The 13,211-nt window shown below is 40.1% G+C and overlaps 1 protein-coding gene across 8 annotated transcripts in view; it reads left to right on the top strand.

Moving 5' to 3' along the window:
* The window catches only part of nrxn2b (neurexin 2b), a 694,839-nt gene that overhangs the window by 364,774 nt on the left and 316,854 nt on the right, over positions 1 to 13,211 (top strand). The window lies entirely within an intron of this gene.

Here is a 13,211-nt window from a genome sequence, read left to right as displayed (position 1 = left end):
TCTTTCATACGTTATAGCATCTGTGGGGCTGGATTGAGGCCTTCTGGTGCCGCTGTGGCCTACACCTGTGAAGTTGAGCTAAAACCTTAGCTGGAACTCTGCTGCTGTTTTGCCTTTTTGGTATGTTTTGTCTTTTGCTTTTTCTTTTATTTCATTTTGACTCCCCTATCCTGAGGAAATTGTTTGGTTGGCTCACCTAGCCTGCCAGTGTGACTGGCTCCTCAGTGGCTTTCACCTGTGTGGAGTTGGGAGTTCTTTTTATTCATTGTAATGTGTGAGTGGGATTGTGATTCATCTAGAAACGGTATTGGATATAAGATCTTGGTTTATATTGATGTTCTGGAAAACCCTCCGACCTGTCACTCCCTTTTATTCTGCCTTCTTTAGGTGCTGATGGCGTAAGGCGGTGGTGGCTGGCCTCTGCTGGTGGGGGCATCTCCTTTTTGTGTGCCGTGTTTAGCCCTGTACTCGTGGACGTGGGCCTTCCCCATTTTGTGTTCCTGTGTGAGATGACTGTGATGCCCCTACTCCCTCATTGCTAGCCCCACCGCTGGTGGGCCTATCCACACCAAGGACTGTATTTTTAATTGATTATACTTTTATATATTTTTGCCCTTGTGTCCATAAATAAATATTTGTTTTGGAAAATGGATTCTCGTCTCCTAGTTGGGTGAGCGAACCTGGGTTGTAGCATATCTCATCATAGCAAAATCAACCAACACATATCCCCTTGCTACAAACTTGGCATTGTCGGCAGGACTTTCCTTTGAAAAGCAGAGACGTATGATTCTTTGTTTTTTTTTTAAGGCAAAACAGCATGTGAATATTCCAGTGGTAAGTTTGGTTCTAGCTATGTAGGAAGAGTTACAAGAACTCTGGCAGTTGGTAGCGCAACTGAAGGCGGATAATGAGAAGCTGCATGCAGCTACTAGTGTTGCACACTCTGCCTCTTCTGCACAACCCACTATTCCCCCCAGTGCTAGTGTCTCTGTAACAGAGAGGCTAGTCATATGTTAAGCATTCAAATAAGAGGGAAAATGTACTGTCAATAACAAAAACATAATCCTATGTATCTAAAAGGCCAGTGGGGTATAATGCAAAGGGAATTTTCAGATATTGCATAAACAAGTTTTATTTTTAACTTGAGTTCTCAAACACAGCGATAAACATTATATTTTTACCCCATCATGAATAGAAAAAGAAAATTCCCATGTCTACAAGGGGTGCTGGTTACCTTTGCATCTATTTTTTCTCATAGTTGTGTATTATGTCTTATGGTAAATTATAAACATAAGACAATATAGTTGCCTGGCTTGATAAGATATTTGTGGATACAAGTGCAGAGGACAGGACCGTTGTGGGACGTGTCTGCCTCACGAGCAGAGCTTTGGTCTGTGATCAGTCTGCCTCTTTTCGGTAGCACTGGTGACATATTAGATGTGGACTCTAATGAGAGAACTGGCAGCATTCTGGAACTGTTCATATTCATGCTGCCTTGCAGGACCGATGGCTGTCCCATGGGAGCATGCCCTCGTGCCACAGCATGCTGGGAAATGCGGTTCCAATCATAAATCAGCAACCCCAGCATCAGCGTGATACTTTTCTCTAGAGAGAGGGAGAAGAGTAAGAAGAGGAGAAGGATGGAGGAAAATGGAAACTGATAAGACGCAGGTTACCTAGGACAAGGATGAAAAGAGAAGAGGGCAGGTGCAGACTGCGATATGAAAGTGAGTTGCCCATCTCTGAATCTCCAGCAGAAGCTCTAAAATTCTGCGGAGGATTGGTTAAGTATATGTTTTTTTTATTGATTCTCACAAGGTATTGCTTGTCCTCTTGGCGATTAAAGTATGTCTTCCTGCGGCAGCCATCTGTAATTCTAGAAAGCTATTGACAGGAGATATCGTCATTCCAGAGCACTGGAGCCACTCCCATACAGCAGTGAGAACAGTGGGGGAAAAAGTGTGCAGCCCACGATAGCAGGCAGAATACAAATGTTGTTTGTGCAAGCAACCATCAAACATTTTACATTGGAGAGGGAAACGTAGGCCCACTTGTGTATACTCGCACGCATTCTGCCTTATCGCTGTAATTGGCATGGGGGGGGGGGGGGGGGGCAGCGTTGCAGGCGTAGATAATCATGATTGGGGGGGTCATAGTCTGTTTGCCACTCCCCTGCCTGTTTCTCTTCACTCGTGAACCCCTCTCGCCATCACAACCACACAAAACCACACACAATGTTGTGCTCTTGAAAACGGACACTTCCTATTCTTATTTGTCCTAGTTTGCAATGCAGCACATTACAGAGATGAGTTAGATGGAGCTGGGTGGCTTTTACACAAAAATAAATCTCTGCTTTTCGAGGCACAACACAGTCACTTGATCAATGAACATTCAGAAAAGTAAGTTAGCATAGTCAGAAATTTGTATGGAAATGGAGAGTATAATGATGAAAAAGGAGAGATAAGACAGACTGATGAAAAAGGATCTTATATGCTGTACACTGTATATGTTTCTTGGTTTTTATAAGTGTTATCCACTTCAATCTTTAATTTCTTTCACAGCATCTTTGCGCTAACCACACAGCTGCATCATTTTTTGCTTTTTATCAGTGTTGTCTTCTATCTTTGATTTTCTTTACATCATCTTTGCAGTAGAGTACAAAGTTGCCATTAAATAGCATGTGTGCATGCGCACATACACTGAAAAACACTCAGCTTTTCATTAGATCTTCAGTCATAGTCTTGCACTCCTTTAAGTAAGAAAGTAGGACATCTTATTATAGGAGCCTAACAGCATTATCGTCAATAGAGCTCTTATCCAGATACCTCTGAAGAGCAAAGTAAATCCTGAAAATTATATTAGTTTCTGTAGTCTCATATAGCTCTATATGCCATCCCCCTTTGCTTTTACTGAAAAATATCAAGTCCACATGGGTCACTTGTCTGCACCGAAGAACTACCAGTCTACAGCAGTTGAAAAGTTATTTCTGTTAAATGTGATAATATGGATATTCAAACAGTTAATAAATTATCTGCATAGTGACTCAGGTAACAAAAATAGAGTAGATTATATAATAAAAAACTAGAAAGGACATAAAGAGCTCCATCCAAACATGCATTGTGGATAATGCATTGTCCTATGTCGCTTGACAAATCAAGCTTTCCAATTTAGCCATTTCTCAGCTCATTTTAAGACACTTTTGCATCTAAAAGTCAATAAGGACAGTTAACACAGTTACTAGTCTTGAAACATAAAATGAAACTCCCAGATCCCCGAATAAGGCTTTTTTTGCATAGTTTTACCCCTGAAAGTGACACATTTTAGCCACATGTATAAGAATAGTTTTTGTCTCTACATACATGTAGGGACATATATGTACGTATGTACATGTATCTACATGTATCTACATGTATGTATGCATTTATGTGTATGTATGTATATATATATATATATATATATATAGTGGCAAAACAATTCAATTGTTTTTGTCACAGTTAAGGTTTTTTAAACTGTGTAATATGATTGTATGCACTTTAAAATCAGACAACGAGAACTTATTTGAATTTTACATTGGCATATATTTATTTTCAAATATAAACTGAATTGAGAAAATGTTTCAGTTTTTATATATATATTTTTTATACTCCCCATAGTACATGCAACAGAACTATAATTACCTGTTCACCAAAGGTCTGTGGTACAGTCACACCATTATGTATTGAAAACGTTCTCTTTTTTTTTAATTGGCTGATGTTTTGAAGAAAGAATGACTTCAAATCATACACCTGTGGCTATAATTAATAGATCACAGAATGGTATGATCATAAAACAGACTTTGCTGACAAATCTTTAACTCACTCCAAATATTTTCTTAACCTTTTCTTCTCACCTTTATCAATCGTTATATTTGTGTGTGAGCTGAGCTGTTTATTGATCATGCTTACTGAACAAGGAAACCTGCTCAGTGCTAAAAGTTAGCGGTCGTATTCTGTTTCAATTATTTACTTTAACAAGACTGCTACAAAGATTGGCAGTCATAGTTTAAAGTATGCATGTTATATGAAAACATGCTCAGTTTTGTATATATAAGCCTTAACAACCAATAACGTTTTTTTTGTTTTTTTTTAATCTTGCAGAATATACTGAACAAAAAAGAAAAGGCTGATTAAATGTACCGCTGGCAAGGAAGGCACTGTTTTAATGAAAAAGAAATGCTTGAAAATAAGAAGCATAGATATGTTCCCACAAAAAAAGTCAAACAAAAAGACACCTATGATATATGTGAAAAATTATAATCATAAGCCATGTCACCATGGCTTTTGCTGTGATCTTGCAGTGTGCCATTAGACAAAGCTGAATCATTAGTGGGGACTGGTGTGACAGGGAACTGTAATGCAGAAAAGTTTTTGTAATAATATACATTGTCATAAATGCTGCCAGGATTCACAATATGCCCTTATTTTATCCTTTAAGACATGGAAAGTAGTTGTTTTGAGGAGAGAATAAAACATACTGAGGTGACTGTTTCTGATGTATTCTCACATCCCTCGTGTACTCTGAGGATATATCCCAAACACATTTTGACTTTCATTTTTGGTGTTACATTGTACTGTAAGATAATGTCTGTCGCAAACCGTTCAAGTTCCAGTTGGTAGTATCTTCCTGATGATGCATCAGTGATGATAAAAGCCTTGTTCATTTGCAGGAATGTTTTGTATGCAGTGCTTGAAGCTGTTACTCCTGTTCTTTAAACTTCAACACCATAAAGTATGTGCAATTCTTCCAAATCATTTCGCAGATAGTAGCATTTTCTCACTGAAATGAAAGTCAGTTGATCGTATGGTGCTCAAAGGGTCTACTCAATTACCGAGAACTTTATTGATAAGCTTTTGACCTGCATGTAACTGATTCTTATTGGAAAGACATTCTGCTTTTCCACTCCCTCTAAGACGTACTCTTGTTTCATCTCTGGCTTTCAAAGGCAGTGATAAATGATTCCCCTTGTTGGAGTCTGTTTTGAAAATGGAGAAATACCACTGGTTTTTCCCTTTCCAAATCTTTTTTTTTTCTTTCCTGTATGGATATGATGACTTAGATCGTTTTGCAAACGAAACCCTTAATCATGCATTAACCTTTCTAATGAACATGGTGTGTGAGAGTGGAGGCGAGGAGGGCTGTGGTGTACTGGAGTTTTGGCCCCAGTTCCCAGACAGCAGCTGACTTGAGTAATCAAGTGTGAAGGTTGTAAAGAGCAAACAGCCATTAACCTCCCAAACACAGGCCATCATCGCCGTCTGCAGAGGACAGACGAGACTGTGCATGTCTGTGTGTGTGTGTGCGTGTGTGTGTGTGTGTGTGTGTGTGTGTGTGTGTGTGTGTGCATGGGAGTGACTGCCAGTACTGGTGAGTGTAGTGTAGAATCATGCATCTGTGTCTTTTATTGCTATCTGATGGAGAAAGTAGATAATTTGTGTTTATGAGTGTGTCTGCTGATAGGAGTATCCACAGTTGTGTTTGTTCGTGCATGAGTGGAGTTTGGATTTGAATGCACGTAGTGGTGCTGAGATCACACAAGTCTGAGGCACTGACCACAGTCTGGTAAATACTAATTGCGGTGTGTGTCTCTCAGTGTGTACTTTGGGACTTGCACATATATACTCTGGCGTATGTATCTATTTATTCTGATTTGCAGGCGAATCAGGCCATGTAACCCACTCTGTGAGCCTATCCAGTGTGATCTCGGCACACATTTGTCCCATATGGCTGTACAGCATGGCTGTGCTTGGCATACACAGGCCCATGACTGCCTGTTTGACATGCCAGTGTGTCGACTGGTGTGATGCCATGCTGAACCAACCCATCTGTTGTTGGCCAAACTGACACAATAGAGAACTCATAGCAGGCAAGGATGAGGAAAAAGGGCATTGGACCTGGGCTTTGGCAAGGCATGACATCCATAAAATCTCCTGAACTGCTGCCCTCGAAATGCTTCAGAGAAACGAGGGTGTGATGGATTGTGAGGGTGGGGGTGGTTGGGGTTGTTGTCAGTGGAGACTTGGAGAGTGGAGGCAGCAGATGATCTGTCCATCTTACAAGCTGCAAAGCCTTCAGTTAAAGGCTGTGGTTCATGTCTTTATTATGTAAATGACTTTGCACATATTGTTGATGAATGTAACCCTGAAGCTTGTTGTAAGCCAAGCATCCATTATTGGTTGGGATGCTGACGAATTAGGTGGGTTGCAACAGTACAGTTCAGAGTTGTTGCCAAAGTGTTACAATTTGTCAAATTAATACAATATGTAAGCCATATATAGCAGGAACAAACTACAATATTTTCTGTTCGTGCATTAAATATGTAACACATCAACATTAAAATATCCAAAAACAGCAATGCTATATTTTGTGTTCTTTAAAATTATCCCATTTGTTTCCAACATATCTGCCACCTAGATAAATCTATGGTATTTTACAATATAATGGTGCCTTTCTTTTTGTTCACCTATCAAAGCAGAAATACAGAATTTGTTCAGCCGCACAGTATCAACTTTTTATAAAGGGGATGCTTTTTGGCACAACTGTAATCCATAAAGGACCCAATTCCATGATATATTTAAATATCTCTTTACTGTAACTAACTGGAATGTGTTTCAAGTGACTCGTGGCAGCAGACTAAATAAACTAAAGCAGGTGGTAACGTTTTACCATTTTGATACCATAACGTTCAATACGGTTCCAAAGTTATCTTTAGAATGATGAATTAATTCAATGCTATAGCTACAGTTGTACTCACATCAGAACATTAGCTGTATGGCTAACTGACTCATTGAATGGTAAGTTAGTAAGAAATAACATAATGTGAATATACTGTATTTCAACAAACATTGCACGAATAACACTTTGAAATATTTCTCAGCCTATTAACATAATTTCTGCTTGAAATGTGTAGAGATCGATTTTCATTAGGGTTTGAGACAACAACTCCCACAATTCCACTTGATGGTGTTTTGATTGAGAGGTTCCATTGCAATAAAGGATACATACTGTGCATTTCATTTCCAGTATATAGTAAAGCAGTCCTGATGAGTGTTTGATTTGAGTTGGAAATGAAAACAAAGCCACCACGAAACACTTAAAAATCAATTCAGTGTTGTAAACCAAAAGCAAAACTACCATATGTGTATGTGGATATATGCAAAATGATGTATAATCTTGGGAGGCAATGGGTTGTCAAGTGTGTTTCAGAGCACTTCAGGGTCTTTTTCAACGTGCTGTATTTAAAGGACATGTTCATTTCAGGGAAGGGAGCGTTCGACTGTTTGAACTTAAGAGGCAATATACTGAGAGGTACTGTTGAAAAAAGAATAAATAAATCACTTGCAAGTCAAGCAGGCTCGGAACAGATGCTGTTTAGGAGGATGTTTCGAAAGCTGATATAGCCGGGAAAGATGAGTCGTTCGTGTGTGTTTGTAGGTAGTTGCTTGCAGTGCAGAGGGTAAAGAGAACCATTCAAAAGAGGATAGGATTGTAAGAGAGCCACAGAAGGAGACAAAAAAAAGAGAAAGCGTGTTGGGTGAGTGTGTATGCGTGTGTCTTTACTTCATTAGCGACACTAAGGAGCCATGCCAGGAGCACAGATGGCAAAGGATAGAGGGGGCATGGGGTTGGCATACAAACTGCAACACACACCCATACACCACATGCAGCAGTGTACTAAAAGAAATATTATATATATATATTTATACATATATGTGTGTGTGTGTGTGTGTGTGTGTGTAAACCCCAAGAGCCTCAAAGCTCAATATGTTTTCTTTCTAATTGTGATATAAAGTACAGTTGGAACAGCTTCTTACATTATCAGATATATAGTTCTCCCTCCTCCTCCCATTGATCACCAGCCCACACGCACAGTCAACACACAAATGTCAAGTGGTATTCCTGTGCTAGTTTGTTGGCCGGGAACTCTGCGTCCGTGCTGACGCTGCATCATCTCCTGGCCATCCACCACTCCTCTAATCCCTCACTGCTATCAGTGCTATAAACTAGCACCTAAACATAAACATTTTTATGTCCCTCACACACAAGCACACACTAGCAAAAACATCAGACACCTCATCTTCCCACACACCCCAACCCGACTTGTCTAATTAGGGGCACTGATGTGTTGGCCCAGTAAGAAAACATGTTCGTGTGTGGGAGACCTCCACACAGCATGTACTGCTCTCTTCTGCAAGGTGATACAGAGGAGCAAGCTCTCCCTCATTCACACACACTCACACACCACCCACAGATGTAGGAAGCAAGGAAGCCATGTGGCCTTAGTTCATAGCCTCCAGAACACCTGAGAAACACCCACCAGCTGCTGGTTCTTCCAGCTGAAGTCTCAAAAATCCAACTCTAACTCCACTGAGTTGGTTGGTTGGTCCTTTTACTGCTATTTCACTTTTTTTTGGTGCTTTCTCTGGGGATGAAGGCTGAGAGGTGTTCATGCCTCTAAAAAGTATGCAGAGATGTAGAAACACCGATGTAGGCATCTTTCTGTATAGTTCTGTTTCAGTGAGTGAGAGAGAGAGATACGAGCACACTATTGCGTATTTAAAGCACAATGAACGTTCCCAAATGGGTACACTAAAGGGGGTTACCTGAGGTCCATCCCGTGGTTGTAAAATGTTATTTATCAGCCTAAAATCATATGATCGCTAGTTGTTTTAATTTGATTCTGGCACCTGTCACAAACCACAAAGAAGCCGAAAATGACAGTGCCTCTCAGGCAGCTTTTGATTACTTTTTCGCTGCTTTGAGTGAAATAATTTTCTTTTTTTTCCATCCTGCCCCCTTACACCAAGCACCTCTGAGCCTGACTTTCTCTCACATCTTCTACGGGGCAGTAACGGCTCTTTATGTTGTTCTCTTCTATTCAGTTTGAATTACGAGCTCAGGCTGGCAATCATTACTGTGGTGCTCAAAGATGGCAGGTTCTGTACAGCCCTGTAAAAAGGTGTATGATTTTGTTGTAAAGGGTATCTAATATAAGTGAACCTGACTTAGTTTAGATGGTACTGATAGGATGAAAAAATGGTATATTTAGGACGCAGTACTTCTCTATTGTGACTTTCTTTTCTATTTGATGTTAAATTGTGTTCTGAAGACTGATTGTAAAACCTTCCAATGCTACACAGATGCTATAATGTACACAAATATATGTTTAATCCTACATGCTACTGCAATTTAATCAGCGTATTTTGTCTACAACTTCATCAGGGAACAGTATGGTGAAGTAAAATGGGGTATAACCTGTCTTGTTAGCTCAGACACTTATTCCTTATTCAGTTCCTCCTAGAAAACGCTGACCTTTTTATCTTGTAGACTCACCCTACAGTTAACCCCAGACAATATCAGCCCTCTAACTGCATATGCTTGAGTGTCCCTGATAAACAGTCGGCCTCCATATTGGATGACTGCATGAAGCAAATTTGCTAGACAATGGCAATATGACGCACGAGTGTTGTTGGTTGCCCAAAAAAGATCAAGCCCTCTCAGACTGTCTCCCACTGGAAGAATGGAATTAATTGATAAGTGTGAAAAACATATAATGAAAGCTTTGCTCGGTCTACAATGTGCTGATGATTTTCACTGTCATTGGGGATTTTAATTGGACTATGTGCGCATGCAAAGCTGTTAGTTGTAGAGCACAATTCGTACACAAGGCAATTCAAAGTGCACTTATTAGATTGTGGCATCTGTCCTAAACACCTTTAAGGGGGCATATGATAGAGAAAATGCACTTGAAAGCAAATATTTGAGTGTCTGAGGTCACAACTAACTCCAAAAACCGCTGCATTTTGCTTCGGGCCACAAAAATTCTGAAAGTGTGTCATTCAATGGGCCGTTCAGATTTACAGGGTAAATTTACAAAGTTATCCAGCCCATTTTTTTGTTGTCTCCGCCTGACCTTAATTCAGATGATGCTGCGTTCTCTGTACGTCAGAGGGAGAAAGTTGAGGCTCCTTTGCCTTTGTTTTTTGATTTGCTGTTTACATCAAACTCATCGTCAGAAATAAATTGGCTAATAAACCTTTGCCAGTGTTTTCTCTCAAGGTTTACATCACAACAAGAAATTCTGACATCTAGATGGTGTTCTTTTTTTTTTTGTCAGTGAGAGGTTACAAATTTCCCCATCGGTGCAGCACAGTAGCGACCAATACAAAAACGAACATCGGAGAAATATTGCCCATATGGCATCGGTTTTTGGTGTAAGAAACTAGAAAACTTTTTTTTTTCTTTAAATAGAGGTATGGGCAATACAGTGGACAGTGAAGTCCAGTGAAGACAGTGAAGTCCAGAGTTTATGGAGTATGGGATGAAATACTTGTGATCCAATTTCTCAATGGTACTATTAAATGTTACATTCTGTGGTATGTTTTAACACCAAGCCATTCACACGTTACCCACAACCTAAAAAAAAAGATCATTAGCCAACCAGCTGTTCATGGTACAACTGCAGATGAGGGAAATTTAAGTATTTAGAAATAAAATTGGCAGTCATTGACATTGACATCAGTCTGGTCATGGTCTGTTGGTCTGTTGGTTATTAAGTGCTAGATCTCAGAGGAGTAAAAGAGGGGTGGCCTGGAATTGAGTGGGTCACTTCACTCCCCTAAAATGATCTGCTTGAATGTAGATGTAAATAGCTGCATGAAAAAGGAGCTGCTGTAGCAGCACTACCGCAGTCATGCTGTGACTCAGCATATCACAGACATTTCATTAAGACCTGTGAAAAAAGGGCATAATAAGTCTCCTTTAAAGCATCATCATCAGCATTCTGACAAATACCTGTATCATGGCCTTACTCAAACAGACATTTTTCTTATCTTTCATTTCTTGATTGTGATGTTAAAAATGTTGTTGTCATCAGCCCATGGCAGACTGATGAGCAGCTTCACACTCTCAAGTTGTTTTGATTAGAGTTTAGACACGATAATTATACAACAGCGCTCAAGTACTCACTGCAGCAGCCACACAGCCTGAATAGAGGCTGATGGCAACGACCTGCAGCCTTTGGCTAAAGGCTTGTGTTCCATTGATCCGATTGCATAAATCAAGTTGTTTACATGGAAAACACAGCAGCCGATGATGGATGACTGCTGGTAATTATAGAAGCGCCGGCAAAGATCACACTTCCTACTTATAGTTCACTGACAGTCAATTAAAGATAATCCAAAGCCCTAACTATTTGTACACTAGTAAGAAATGTTGACATTTCCTCAGCTTCCATTTGACAAATTTAGAGCGTAAGAAAAAATGAGAGGATGAAAGGGACTGGGATTAAACGGGAGGAGAGATGGAGGAGATAAAGAGCTTCTATTAAGGTTATTATAGCTTTTAGCCCTGCTGAGGCCGAAGACAAAAGAAGAGGGCACAAGTGGCAGAATGAGAATTAATTGCATTTTAATAATTGCCATCTCTTTTGTTAATGAGCTCTGATGCCCTGCGTTATTTTAAGCAATGACTACAATGACTAGTTTTGCCAATGGCTGTATTAAAGACTTAGTGGCTCATTTAACCCTGGAGGGAACATTTTCAGTTTTCTTCTTTGCAGTCTTACCTTTGCAGTGATTTAAGGCTTCATTTTACTTCTCTGGCAGGAATACAACACTCGACGCTCTGTCAATATGTGGCTATCAGGGAGTCATCGCTCTCTGCTGGCCGTATGATCTTGTCTGTAAGCCAGTGTACGAATATTTAAAGCACACAGTTTCATTTTAGTCATACATACGAATAGAAAACTACACTTCCAATCATTAAAACCTGATGAGACATGTGACTGTGTAGAGGTGGCGTCACAGATCTATATGATTTTTTCTTTAAGTATGATGATGGGTTTTTCGTCCAACTGTACCTTTTCTTTCCCGTAAAGTGTTGGCCCCCATTGTTACTAATAATGGCCAAATGGCTCAGGGTATGTGGGCAGCAGTGGCCCTTGCTCTCCTGTGGCCTGCTGCAGCCAAGCGAGATAAATATTACATGAACTCCATTCTAAAGGGTAGCCGTTCCCCTTCATTTGTGCTGCACTGAGCTGTTCTTACCATCTTATATCAGCCAGCCAGCTCTGCTGCGCGTTTGTTGCACTTTTTCCCCCAAATTTTTCCGTCTTTTGCAGCATTCTTTTCATTCTCCCTTTTACATATTCTTCCATCTCTACATTTTACCTCCATCCCTCTGTCTATCCTCTCTGTCTTATTTTTAACCTCAAACAACCTCTAGTATCTTTCATCCGGTTCTGGTCTCCTTGTAGCAGTTTAGCAACTTTTTCCTCTATATGTACTTCACAGACGGTGTGATCAAAAGTCTCTCTCTATCCAATTTCGCGTGGCTGAAGACAGAAGGCCCATGAAAAAAATGATATAATAAAAAAGTAGCAGGAGTAAATGGGAAAACAATTCTTCTGAGGGCCGTATGTGTTTTTGCCAGGCGAGGCCATCAATTGATAGGACATTTTTTCCCGTAGACTAAATAATTTCACACACAACTGGGAGGGACAATCATATATTGCAAGGCTGTACTATATCATCTACTTAGGTAACTGCTGTAATACTCTCAGGTGCTGACCAGCAAACCAATCAGGGAAGATCTACTGACCATGTGTTGTTTCAAATATTGTATATTTTTAACAAACTAATAATCAATAGTGTCAATGTAAGAAAGCCAGTATGTTATGGCATTATGTGTTTATTTACCAGCTGCAATAGGTGCCACTGTACTCCACAGCTGCCTAACTTTGGGGATGGTACCGGGGAGGCTTAATGGAGGTGTCTGGTGTCTTCTGGTATTTGTCTTTTTCAACCTGCTCTCAGTATATTGTCATTTACAGAATCCTGTTCCTTTGCTCTCATCCCCCATTACTATGATGCTCTGTACACCCACCACTATTCAGCCTTCATATCAGCTGCCGATCATTTTTCCTTTCATTGTCTTCGCGCATACTTATTTGTCTATTTTGATTTTTTTTTTTTTTAAATAAATAAATCTGGCACAGCTGTTCTCCAGCCACCGCCTTGACCTTAGCTGTGAATCACATCAGCTCACCCTAGTGCATTGGGAGGATTCATGGCTGCTGTCTTAGTCATAATCCGCAGTTTCTGGTGCCGTTACTCTTTCCTGCCAACAGTTTGCTCTAATGTTGAGGCAATACGGCTTTGTTGTTTGCAGACTAT

The sequence above is a fragment of the Odontesthes bonariensis genome, chromosome 19 (genome assembly GCF_027942865.1).
Source record: "Odontesthes bonariensis isolate fOdoBon6 chromosome 19, fOdoBon6.hap1, whole genome shotgun sequence".
NCBI classification, from domain to species: Eukaryota; Metazoa; Chordata; class Actinopteri; order Atheriniformes; family Atherinopsidae; genus Odontesthes; species Odontesthes bonariensis.
Note: the sequence above shows the minus strand (reverse complement) of the source record. Positions and strands in the feature narration are given on the sequence as shown.